The following is a 13,200-nucleotide window of genomic DNA, read 5'->3' as shown; positions in this document are numbered from 1 at the left end:
ATACACATTACAACACAATAATAAAAAAAGAGAAAGATATGTTAGTTAATATTAAGTTGATAAGGAAGTCAATATTAAGTTGGCAAGCAAGGAATGTAATCTATTAATAAGTAATAACAGAATATAAAATAATTAGTTATAAAAAAATGTTCAAAAAGCTAGTTTAATTACTATTAAAATTGCCTAAACTATATTCAAATGTTTAAATATTTTAAAGACACATACTTTCTAATATAATTTTATGAACCTATTGATAGTTACACTAATTTTCTAGTACTTTCAAAATTATATTTAATATATTAACCAACAAGAAGTTAAATAATCGGTATGTGAGTATGTAACCTTCATAGTTGGCAATTGACGTACCTGCGAATAAGTTTTTTTTTAAAATAAATAAAATGTAAAAGTTTCAAAATTATTAGAAATTTTAATGAACGGACTAAAACAAACGGACATATAACTAAACGTTTGTGAACACCATTAAACGAAAGTGGCATTTGTTTGTGTTTTTTCGCTTAACTAATAGAGCGTCCATTAGTTATATGGACGGTTTGTTCACAGCAGTAATCAAACCAACCCAAAATGTGCACAAGCGAGATCTCAAGGCCAAGGTTGGGATCCAATACCTAATGGACGTACACAAAATTTCTCATATACATTGTAAGATCTAAAGACGATGATAAAAAATGGGAAATCAAACTTTTAAGTCGGGTTTTAGCAAATAATAACCAGAACAAATATTTAGAGAGGCCCTTCTTATTATTAACTAATTTTATAGTTTCATATGCTTACAGAATAACATTCAAAGGTAGGTCTACCAGTTCACTTTTAAGGACAAAGATTATGTAAATTATAACGTCCAACAGAAGTTACAAATATGAATTTAATTGAGTAGAAAATATAATATTTTTTTTTTGCTAATTAAAATGTTTTTTTTATTAAAATATAAATATCTTTTATATATAACACAAACCGAACTACATCTGAATAATGAGTAAGCGAGCAACAAGCTGCGCCGCTATCCCCTTTTGAATCGCAAAGTCTATTCTACTAAATATAAATCTTTGGTTCCTCGGGCTCTGCGAGTCACTGTGGACCACCTTCTGCACTCACTCCAAGAAACGAACCGCCTCGGGAGCTAGGGATCCAAAAGTGTCGAAGGCAAATTGAATGAACACGTGTTGATTCTCCAAACACGCTGTCTCATGCTTAGCAACCTTCCTAGATTCCGCTTTCAAAACCGCCGGTCCCGGAACGAAGCCACTGTCTCTCAGCCCCACCAATGGGGACACTCCAGTGAGGTCAACACACACATGCTTACCCCCTGCCCAACCAAACACAAGAACATCAGCAGGACGCATGGTAGATCTACCCTCTCGCGGATCAGTCAAAAAGTTAACAGGTGCCTCTTTCTTAGCTGAGATCCCGGCACGTCTAAGTACATCTCATAGGACATCTCTAACCCAGTCATGACGATACTTGAATCCCGGCAATTCCTTACAGTGGAGGGCATGCTCACCAAATCTATCCAAACAAGTTTTTTTACAAATGGGGCATGCTTCATCTGGAAGAAAAAGAGGAATCATAAGCCGGTATTTAAGGATGGCTCTATATTCAACTGCCGACATCCGTTGCCCAAGACCTTCAATGGGCACAACAGTCAAAAAATCCTGGGCATGAGCCCCCTTGAGACAAGCTAAAACTGCCTTATGTCTCGGGGTCATATCGAATCGCTCCTCCAAATCATGTACGTGTTTACCATAAAGAGCACTCGCCAAGGTTTGTTGAGGTTTCTTGGGGGCGGTCTCCTTATTAGTAAAACCGCCTATATCAAGGTCCGGGAGAGTTGTTCCAATATTACCAAGTGCAAAGAGTAGTCAGGATATACCCCCATAACACCAGCGTTTTGCAGGATGTGGTCTTGCAATTTCCAAGACTAAGACCTGGAAGCCACAAAGGCATATGCGGAGACATCCTCAGCCGAGAAAATTCCTAAGCCTCCACACCGCATAGGGAAGGAAGCCAACCTTCACTGGATGTCCCCAAAATGCGGTCCTCCACACACAACAATATCGTCAACTGCCCCCCGCAGGCCCGCATCAAAGATGGACACAGCCTCTTTGACATGTTCAGGTTGACAGGTCCGAAGCCCAAACACTAACTTAGCAACCCCCATGCACGAGCGCAAAAAAAGGAGCTCACTTTGGGGGTCCTTCAGGTCCGGCAGGCGTTTCATAAGTTCAACCGTCCTTAAAGCTCTTTTAGTTGCTAAAGACCGAATAAACCCTGCATCCCGACTAACCGCTCCCCCTAGGAGTTTAACTCCCGTCACAGGCCTGCTAATCTCTGCAGAAAATAAACCCGACACTTTCTTCGATTCATCACATGATGGCCAAAAAATCTCCGTTTTTCGAATATTAAGCCTAAGCCCTAGAGACACCCCCTCTGAGCGAATAATGCCCAACGCTCTAGCGACCTCCTCAGCCTTACCAATGATAGTGCCATCGTCTAAATACCATGCATGGAAGGGCAAGGAACAGGTCCCCTGCACCCTAAGGATGAGCGGATGAAGGACCAACGCAAAAAGAAAAGGGCCAAGGGGGTCCCCTTGCTGCACCCCAGTAAAAGCCCCAATATGAGTATCCCCCACATATAAATGGGCGGGGCGGGCATATAAAAACTGGACCCATGGGAATATGGATGGACATATGCAGCTAACTTCTCTGAGAAGGGTCGTCCGATCCACCTCGTTGAAGGCGTTAGAAAAATCAACAGTGAGCATAGCCATGGACCCGTCAGAATGAAACGCGCTCAAAAATCTGTTAGCACTATGCAATACCGCTTCTGCCCCATTAGGGATCCCAACCCCGAATTGGAAATCCCCTAGATAAGCAGCCGCATTTTTCCCTATTTTACGCATAGCGACTTTCGACACCAATCTTCTCCAAATGCCCCCCACTGCGATGGGTCTAATTCCATTGTCAGGCTTCAACAGGGGGGTCAACAGTGCCGAAGCAATGAACTCCGCTAGAACTTTTGGACAAAGCCCCCCAAGCCACAAGTTGACAACATCAGTGATGGCTTTTAAGAGCCCGGAGGCGGTCGGAGAACGCTGGCCACAGAAAGCGTCTAAAATATGTTGGGCCCGCAAACCATCTCTCCCACAAGATGTACCTTTCGGGAAGGTTTTAATACATTCCAGCACACAATCACCGTCCACCTGCAAGGCTGGTTCCGATGGCACGACGGAGGGCATGGTCGGGGGGTCCACCACAGGATGTTTATCTATCAATGCTCTCAATGTATCCCCCCCAGCAAACGTGACCCCGGATGAAACCTTTTAAATAATACCGATATGTGGAGTCCAACCATCCCACATCGGCTGTTTAGAGAAAAGCAAAGCAGTGCAATTGAGTATTTAATGCAAGCAGGTAGGGCTGTTGAAAGGCATGCAGCCATGCAGTGAGCACAAAGCGAATTATTCTTTCGCCTTTTACTAAAGAATACCGTGTGCTCGTTGCTTAAAGTGGTATACACTTATTTTTGGAGAGACCCTTCTATTATTGAAGTCTCCAACCAACAACTTAAGTTAAAGCTTCTTTTTCTGATAAACTCTCTCCATGCCTTGTTGAATGACTTCAACCATCATATTAAGTTAAAGCTCTTTTCTGATGAACTCTGTTCACGCCTAGATCTTAATTTAGGTAACTGTCTAAATAAGTATATATGTGTGAACCCTCGGGTGGGCAAAAGTGAAATTGCACTAATTTTGACGTTATTTTACTAATCTCGTGAAAATAACGTTAAAAGTGACGGACGGTTAATCAGGCATCATGTAGTGGCGTTGATAGCCGAAAGACAAGGGTACATGCACCGATCAGCTGGTGTCCCGATGATTGAGTGCTATGTGCCTTATGTCCAAGGCTTGATGCAAAACTACTATCGAGCCGGGGGTCTCACCGAAAGCAGCCTCTCTATCCTTATAGGGTAGAGGTAAGGCTGTCTACATCTTACCCTCCTCAGACCCTACCATAGTTTTGCTATTGGTGGGATATACTGAGTACGATGATGATGATGTCTAAATAAGTGATTCTATGTAAATCATATACAAAGTTACAAATAATTCAAGAAAACTAGCTAGATGATTAAATTCAATTAGCAAGAAAGCTGTTTTGCTTAAAGCATTCAAAGATGAAACTTACATTAGTACTGATCTGCATGGCAAAGCTTTTCTCTACTCCAAGAAACTGTGATCTTTCACCATGTCATATATTTATGTCAAGAAAAGCATCATATGGAATTGTTTTTTTTTTAATTCATTTATTATTATTATTATTATTATTATTATTATTATTATTATTATTATATTGTTTTTTGACTTGAAACAAGTTGGGTCCATCTTTTTTGGTGTTTTTAATACTTTGTAAATGATAAATAAAATATAAATTAATATTATAATTAAACATATCTTTTAACAGAAAGTAATTAACATTTTTTAGAAAGTAATTAAACTTATAACTTACTTGATTGTTTATTTTAATAAATTTCTACTACAAAATTGATCCTATAAAAAGGTAACTTAGAAAAACTACTAATAAAAACACATATCCTCTATAACTTGTTTAATAGTTTACATGACCCTTGACTTACATATGCAATAAAAACAGAAAACTCTCTAAACTAGTTATATTTTTAAAATTTAAACCAGTTTTGTTAACACAGCAACTACATATATGTTTCTGCATCATAAAATTTAAAAACTTAAATACTACACATACATAAAAAAGAAACTAAATACCTAAAACATATACATAAATACACAAGATGATACAACTCACTAGGAAGCGGTAAAACCAGAAAGAATGCCAAAATTATGTTTAGAATAAAGGCAGATAAAACTCATTTGGATGAGGTGATCAAACAACTTTACATACAAGCAATGCATGCCCTCAACTGCACAACGAGTCCACCCCTGAACCGCACCGCACCGCCACTTGCCTCTGCAGTCACCGCCCGCCCCACAAGTCCACCACTGGTCCATTTCTGCTACTTACTGTCATACCGGCTCCTCCACTAACTCGTATGTTCTATTCCCTTATGCATGAATCTTTGTTTGTGATGGAACAAATCTTACTTAGTGTATGCATACCTACCGATGTTGTGAAATGCAAATATAGAAAACACCACGGTTTGTATAAATCAGTAATTTTCCGAAGAAACTTCACAACATGTTTTATTATTTTTTCATTTAGATTAAAAAAAACTAAACAAATCAACCGTTTTCTTTTTGTAAAAGTGAGTGCTCTTTTTTTGCATTTTAATGATAAAACAGTCCCTTGCAATGATGAATAAGGCTTGATTAAATCAAAAAACCAGACACTCATTTTTTTCAATTTTGAATCTTCTTTACTCGATCGTTAGCTAAATCCTTATAATATTTTCCAACAAATCAAAGAAGAAGAAAAATTTAAAATGTGTTAGATGCAATGTTGATGGGGCATGTCAGAACCTTTGGCTGCTACTCGTTTTATCACAAAAGGTCAGAAGTTATATTTTGATTATAACAGTTATGTACATGAATACCCAACTAAAAAATTTTGTGTAGTTTCTTTATATATGTATAGATTTCATTTTGTTGTTTATCAAAATGAAATCTATATACACACAAAGAAACTAAACAAAATAACGAGTCGGGTATTCATGATCATAAATGTTATAATCAAAGTACAACTTCTCACCTTTTGTGATATCACTAGTAGCAGCCAAGAGCGTCTGACATGCTCCATCAACACTGCATCTAACACATTTTAGATTCTTCTTCTTCTTCTTCTTTGATTTGCTGCAAAGTCTTATAATGATTTATATAACGGTGTATATATCTAATAAAGAAGGTTCAAATTAAAAAAAAATAGTGACCGGCAATTTGAATCAGTCAAACTACATTCATCATTGCAAGGGGCTAATTTTATCATTTAAATGCTAAAAAGAGTAGTAAAGTTTACAAGAACGATTGATTTTATTTAGTTTTTCTTTTCCTAATCTGAATTGGAAAATAACCCAACATGCTTGAGAAGATTCTTAGAAAAATCATTGATTTTCAGACAAACCGTTGTGTTTTGTAATTTACATTTTAACAACATTGATATGCATACGCTAAGCGTGAATTGGTTCATCACAATCTAAGTTTCATGCAAAAAGGGAATAGAAACTTACAATTGGTGGAGGAGTCGGTGTTTCAGTGTCAGTGAGCAGCAGTGACGGGCCAATGGTGGATTTGTAGAGTGGGCGGTGACTGCATAAGCAAGTGGTGGTGTGGTTATGTGGTCGACTGGCTGTATAGCGGAGGAGCAGGCACTCGGCATCGTCTAAATTAGCAACTATCGCCTTTTCAATGATGTGTGTTTTTTTTGGGGAGGGGGGGTTGAATAGTATGAGGCAACGGTGATCCTCTTGTTGTTTCTAACTGCAGTTGATCACGTCTGGTACAACGGTATTTAAATATGTCAAAATAGCTGAAATTGTTTAACGGTATATAATTCATATGTCAATTTGAATTTATTCATAAATAATGTCAAATCCGAACGTTGGTAGCCAACGGCTATATTTTTAAGCACTATTTGAAATTTTAATTGTTCTAACGCCATAGTGAAGCCAGACAACGACTTTTTTGTTTTCTACAATAGGATTTGAAATTAATTATCATAAAGTCACCGTCGAAGAACGATATCCGATGGCTATATTTGTCAATTGGACTAAAAAAATTAATTAGCACCGGTAGCCAACAACTATTTTTTAAAAATAGATTTAAGATTTTAATCATCATATCGTCGAATTCAAACATTGGTAGCCAACGGCTATTTTTCTATAAAAGTGATTTGAAAATATAATCATCATAATAAACGGCTAATTTTTAACATCAGGATTTGAAAACTTAAACACTCTACTGTCATAGTCAAACACTTATAGCAACGACTATTTTTTTATAAGATATAAAAATCTAATCATGATAACGTTATAGTTAGCCGACGACTATATTGCTACAATGAGTCTCATGATGGTTTAAGCAGGCTTGCAAATGTTATTTTGCATTATAAGTTAATTTTTAGTGTCAAATGATATATCATGGGATATTTCTTATAATTTGTTTTTGCTTTGAGTAATAAGTGGTTTTGCTATTTTTTAGTATGAGATATCTGCATTGAACTTAACCAAGAAATTTGCAGCCTCATGTGTTTGTGGTTGCTGATTTGGGGCAAGTATATATGCTTTTGTTTCTTTGCCAAGATTAATGTGTTTCGGCTTTTAGGCTAAAGAACCGGATAGATCAGTTTAGGGGATATAACAGATCAAGTCCCGTATCGATAATCAACACACAAACTAAGCAAATAACTCTTGTCTATTAATCAGAAAATATAACTCAAAAAACTGATTACAAACCCTCAAACCCTAACTCGGTTTGACTCTTGATGAACCTAACTCGGTTACACCAACTCCACCACGTCTAATGTCTAATCATAACTAGGTTTATATAGACTAACCCTAACTTTTTAGCCAAGGCATTATCATATATAATAAAACCTAATTATTGGGTTGGGTGTAACATTCGTTACTTTTCAAACCCGAAACTCCGACCCGTTTCAAATTTTCGGTTTTATTTATGAATATATGTATAAATATAAATGTATATTTCAAGTTTCGTTTTGTGTTCGTCAACCGACTCATTTTGATGTTTCGATGTATTCGTATAATTATTTTATTATATATATAATTATTGTTTATTTAATAATATTTACGATGCGTTATAGTCGTTATTCGTTGTTTATCTATTTCGTATTGTTCAATAACTGAACTTCAAGTTCTAACATGCTTACTTAAACGAGTCCCAAACTAGTAGGGTATAATATAAAAATAATCCAAAACATTTCATTACACATATATAACATTGAATAGTACAAGGTTCAATTTGTAAATATTCTTGAAATTCAGTTTTAATATAAAATGAAAGTATAGGGGCTGAATATGTAAATTATATTTAAATTAATAATAATAATAATAATAATAATAATAATAATAATACAACGTTGCAGCAGCCCCACCCCATTTCTTTATCACGTTTTTCCGGCGGAACCGTTCCGGCGACGGCGAATTATTCCGGCGACACGTAAAACAATGATTTAAGCTTCGTTTCGATCCGTAAATGCACCCAAACGACGTCTCCACTAATTATAAACTTTATTACGTGAGTTATTTCGTCATTAACTACCTATTAAACACCATTTAATCACGCAACCGATCGGACAATAATCAAATTTTAATAACGCGAATTAATCATTAATCGTTCAAATTAGTAGTATAAATAGAACATCAATCATCAACTAAAGTTGTACCAACAATATTTTTAACCTGAAACACTCTCTAAACCTCATAAATTGTTCGTCAAAGTGCGTTCCGGCCATGCCGTCGTTCACCATCAATCCGACGTTGCTACAGGTAATTAATACATGGTTTTGAATTATTTCAATCCTACTAACAAAACCCCTAACAAATATTGACCAAACAAAGAACGAATTTAGCGAATTGAAACCTAGGGTTAATTGGGGAAGAAGATGAGTGGAATGTTAATATTTATATTTCTCTATTTCTGCTATGCATACAAACGAACAAACAGGTCCAAATGGTTGGTTCAGGTAAGTGTAGACGGAAGGATCCGGGTTCAAACCTGGCCAGAACATACATATTTTTGGTATTTCATTTTTAAACATTTCTTTTATTTTCTTATAAATCAAATACATATATTAAAAATCATTATAAATAATATCATTTTATGTTAAATACAATAAGTTATAAATTATATACATCACTTTTCACCTAAAAAAACCGACTTTTGTGTTCATTAAAGTTTCGTGTAACCCGAATAATAATATATTATTATTAAAATTCTCAAATTTATATTAATAAACCGTTAAAATCCGTGTTCAACAAATATTATAATTCTCATTTTATCTAAATGATATTAAAATAAATAAAATCGTTAAATTACCGTTACATCTTTAAATACTATAATACCAATTGCTATAAAAGATACAATAGAAATAAATGCCTAATCCCTAAAACAAAATTATTTTAACTCTTATACTCCCGTTAGTTAATATTCAATTTTTGTACTTTTAATTCTAGTTCGTGAGGTTCAATTGGTTCGGTTTCAATTACGCGCTTTTGGTTTTATTCAAGTTTATCTTCAACTTCAAGGTGAATTTCTCACACCCCCTTTTACCCTTTTTAACTATTTTGGGGGTAGCATATATATCCTATCAACAATTCAATTTCGTTTATTCATTATTTACAAACTACAATTACTTGTTACTTGCTACAAATTACTTGCTCATGGATTACTTCAAGATAGTATGATCATACGCCCCCCTTTGCGCTCAATACATTTGTTGTTATGAGTGGAAAAGGGCCTCATTATCTGAGTACGCTGGTGCACAATCCTAGTTGGAAAGGACATTACTTGCTCATTTACACCTGTTCATGGAATTGTATGATTTTTATGTACGTATATCAAGCTTGTGTGAACTCACCAACTATTCATTTAGTTAACTTTATTATATATATATGTTACAGGTACAATTATTAGAGGATGAAACGGAGAAGACACTAGAACTTAGGTTATATTAATAAATGGACAAGTTGTTAATTGTTCTTGTATTTTCCTTGTATCTCTTGTTACAAACTTGTGTACTAGATGTTTAAATCAATTAATGATAATATTGTCACTTAATAGTGTCACATGTGTTTTGGGCAATCTGTACGTTACACTCGGGCGTATTCCGCTTTAGCCGGGGTGTTACATTGGGCCTTACACTTGGACTAAACAAAAATTGACCCAACAATCACCCCCGCAATTGTTGCACCCGAGTCACCCGACTCACCCCCTAATTTCCTACTCGAAATTGGCGGGTCTTCAACTTCACGCTTTTCATCATTCTCTTGATTCTCCCGATGCTTTTCATGATTTCTTGCAATGTTTTTCGGCTCCACTTGGCTAGAAGAAACACTTGCTTCGTTTGATCATCACACGCCTTCCCTTGGGCTTGAATCACTTTCTTGACCACACGTTTAGTTTCTTGAACATTCTTCTTTGGACTTTGAACTTTGAAACTTGGATCTTTGATTGGTATCTGACTCGTAATCGGCTTGTCTTCTTTCAGTACCTGCAAAATTCTTCATTCTAGTGATACCTCGTTTACCGGGACTTATTATCTTGAGGCAAATCTTGGACAATCGATTCTTGGTCCTTGTCACCTTCATCGAAAGCTTACTTGTATCATCTTTAATGGTTAGCAAATCATGTTTCATGTGAATCTCGCATCCACCTTCCGTTTCTTGACCAAGACTTATGATATTGCACTACAGGCTCGGAATGTAGTAGACATCGGTCAACAAATGTTGCTCCCCCATTTTTCTTTCAATTAAGACCGACCCCTTTCCTCGAATATCAATACAAAATTCATCTCCGAATTTCACAGTTCCCGTGACTTGTTCATTCAATTCATAAAAATAAGATTTATTACCCGTCATGTGATTCGATGCTCCGTTGTCGAGATACCAAACATCTTTCTCCATCGGCTCGGTTTCGAAACGCTTTGGAATCACACCATCTTCATTCAGAAAAACCATTTTCTGATCACCTTTAATCATAAATAAACTTGGATCAAAATCATCAATTTTGTTCAAATTAGATTCTTCTTTTTTCTTCATATGTTCCGGACACGTAGACGCAAAGTGACCGAACTCATCACAACGGTAACACTGAACCTGTGATATATCCATCCTTCTCCATTGATGATCCTTCGATCTTCTTTGACCCGTATACCACCCACGATGTTGACCATATCGGTTGTCACAACCATCTTGATCTTCATCATCTCGATCTTGACCTCCGGTTTCACGGTATATTCCACGTCCCTGTGAACTCGGGCAACCCTTACCTCGGCTACCGGACTGATCATACGACTTGGCTTTGTAATTACTTTCCGACCGATTGAAAAGTAATTGACTTTGTGAATTTGAAACACGTTCCCTCTCTCGTAGACGTTCCTCAAACGCCTTAAGTCTTCCAACAGCATCTTCAAACCTCATACTATCGAGATCAACCGTTTGCTCGATTGAGGCTACCAAGTTGAAGTATTTGTCTGGAACCGCGTCAAGTCACTTTTTCACCAATACATCTTGCTCGAACACGTGACCTATACCCGTTGCCTTTGAAACCATACCTGTTATTTTTCCTGCAAACTCGTTAACAGTCTCGTTTTCTGCCATCTTGAGTTTCTGAAATTCACTTTTCAACGTTAGTAGTCGAGCCTTTTGAACTCGCTCGGCCCCAACATATCGTGCCTTTAAAGCCGTCCATATATCCCGAGCATTCTTGTATTGAGAAATCTGAAGAAGAATATCACTTTCTATTACTTGAAACAAAAATGCTCTTGCCGTTTTATTCTTCTTCGCATCAATAACCGCACCCTCATTCGGTTGAACAACTTCCCATAACTCTTGATCATCCAAGATCGCTTCCACCACAATCGCCCATGTGATGTAATTAGTTCCATTCAACTTTGGAACATGCAACGATATCCCCACTCGCTTTGGGTTGGATTACCGGATCTTCTTTGTCACCTGTCATTGACGGTGTCAAACCCACTAGCTCCACTTCGTTGGAACAAAGACAAACCTTGGTTAAAACCTAACTCTTTTAACCCAATAAAATATACACTCTGAATTGAACCTTCTTATTCAATCCAAATAAATATATCCAACAAAAGTGTTTAAACCAACTTGTTTAACCAAACAAGAACTCAACCAAGAAGGAAAAAACAAACTAACTTCTGACCTTTTTTTTTCTTTCGAATAACCAAAACAATATACCCCCTTTACTTGCTTCCATCGATAATTCAATGTTCTCCTCCTAAGCACTTGTTGACTTTTGTGACACCTTTTACAACTTTCTATTATCCACAAAAACTAATCCAATTTTCAACACCTGATGTACCAAATTTTAAGCCTATGACTTTTGTGGCAATTTTGTAATTCTTAAATCACAAAACAATAAAACCACGGAAGCAATTTTCGATAAAAAAAAACTTTTGGCCTTGGAACACTCTTATCCTTTGGAAAACCAAAACCAAACACTCTTTGTTCGATTTAATCTGCAACACCCCGATTGGAAACCCAACTTGGTTCCGATATGTGCCGATTGATAACTCCTTCTCAAGCCATCGATCGTCGCCGACCGAATATCGATTACTTGAACTTGGCTCTGATACCAATTCAAGTCCCGTATCGATAATCAACACACAAACTAAACAAATAACTCTTGTTTATTAATCAGAAAATATAACTCAAAAAACTGATTACAAACCCTCAAACCCTAACTCGGTTTGACTCTTGATGAACCCTAACTCGGTTACACCAACTCCACCACGTCTAATGTCTAACCATAACTCGGTTTATATAGACTAACCCTAACTTGTTAGCCAAGACATTATCATCTATAATAAAACCTAATTATTGGGTTAGGCTTTACATTTGGGCCAAACAACAATTGACCCAACAACAGAGGCCTATTAGTGGCATTTTGAGATAGATAACAAACCACAATAAGTTTCACACATTGATCATCAATAAACAATTATTAGATGTAAAAGAGACAAGTGATTAAACATAAACAAAATCGTAGGGGCAATAAAACAACTTCATTTAAAACCCAAAGTTCTAAACTAACTCGTGAAACATTATTTGTCGATATAGTTATCAATCACTCCACTGTCCTAGTGTTTTATAAATAAGGACAGTGATTTGGTTGTGGTTTTGAAGTTTGAACCTTGGCCAAACCAAAACCATGTGCTTGGAATCAAGAAGCATCTAATTAAATGCATGACAAATCTTGTTGCGTCAAAGTCTCTAATGTCTCTACGATTGTAACAGCTATATCTAAGTAAAAGAGAATCAACAGACCTTTGTATATATGCCATTGTCATCTGGATTCAAGAATAAAAGATATACAGAAAAGTAGATTTATAGCAAAACTTTTTAATAGTTGTTGCATTCACTCATCTATTTGGTCGAGCCTTCGGATTCAAGGATGAAAAAACTGTTTGACTTCTTGGTAGTACGGGTGTTTGGCTTGGTCGATTGAAATGC

The 13,200-nt window shown here is 36.4% G+C and overlaps 1 non-coding gene across 1 annotated transcript; it reads left to right on the top strand.

Annotated features, from left to right (window-relative positions):
• The first annotated feature begins 3,453 nt into the window (after window positions 1-3,453).
• On the top strand, window positions 3,454-3,572 carry LOC143531462 (U5 spliceosomal RNA). Its single transcript, XR_013135027.1, has one exon. It is a non-coding gene; the product is annotated as a U5 spliceosomal RNA (small nuclear RNA).
• The last annotated feature ends 9,628 nt before the right edge of the window (window positions 3,573-13,200 follow it).

The sequence above is a fragment of the Bidens hawaiensis genome, unplaced genomic scaffold, assembly GCF_021521415.1.
Source record: "Bidens hawaiensis isolate Kalapana, Puna unplaced genomic scaffold, B.hawaiensis_p1.1 tig00009162_1, whole genome shotgun sequence".
Lineage (NCBI taxonomy): Eukaryota > Viridiplantae > Streptophyta > Magnoliopsida > Asterales > Asteraceae > Bidens > Bidens hawaiensis.
Note: the sequence above shows the minus strand (reverse complement) of the source record. Positions and strands in the feature narration are given on the sequence as shown.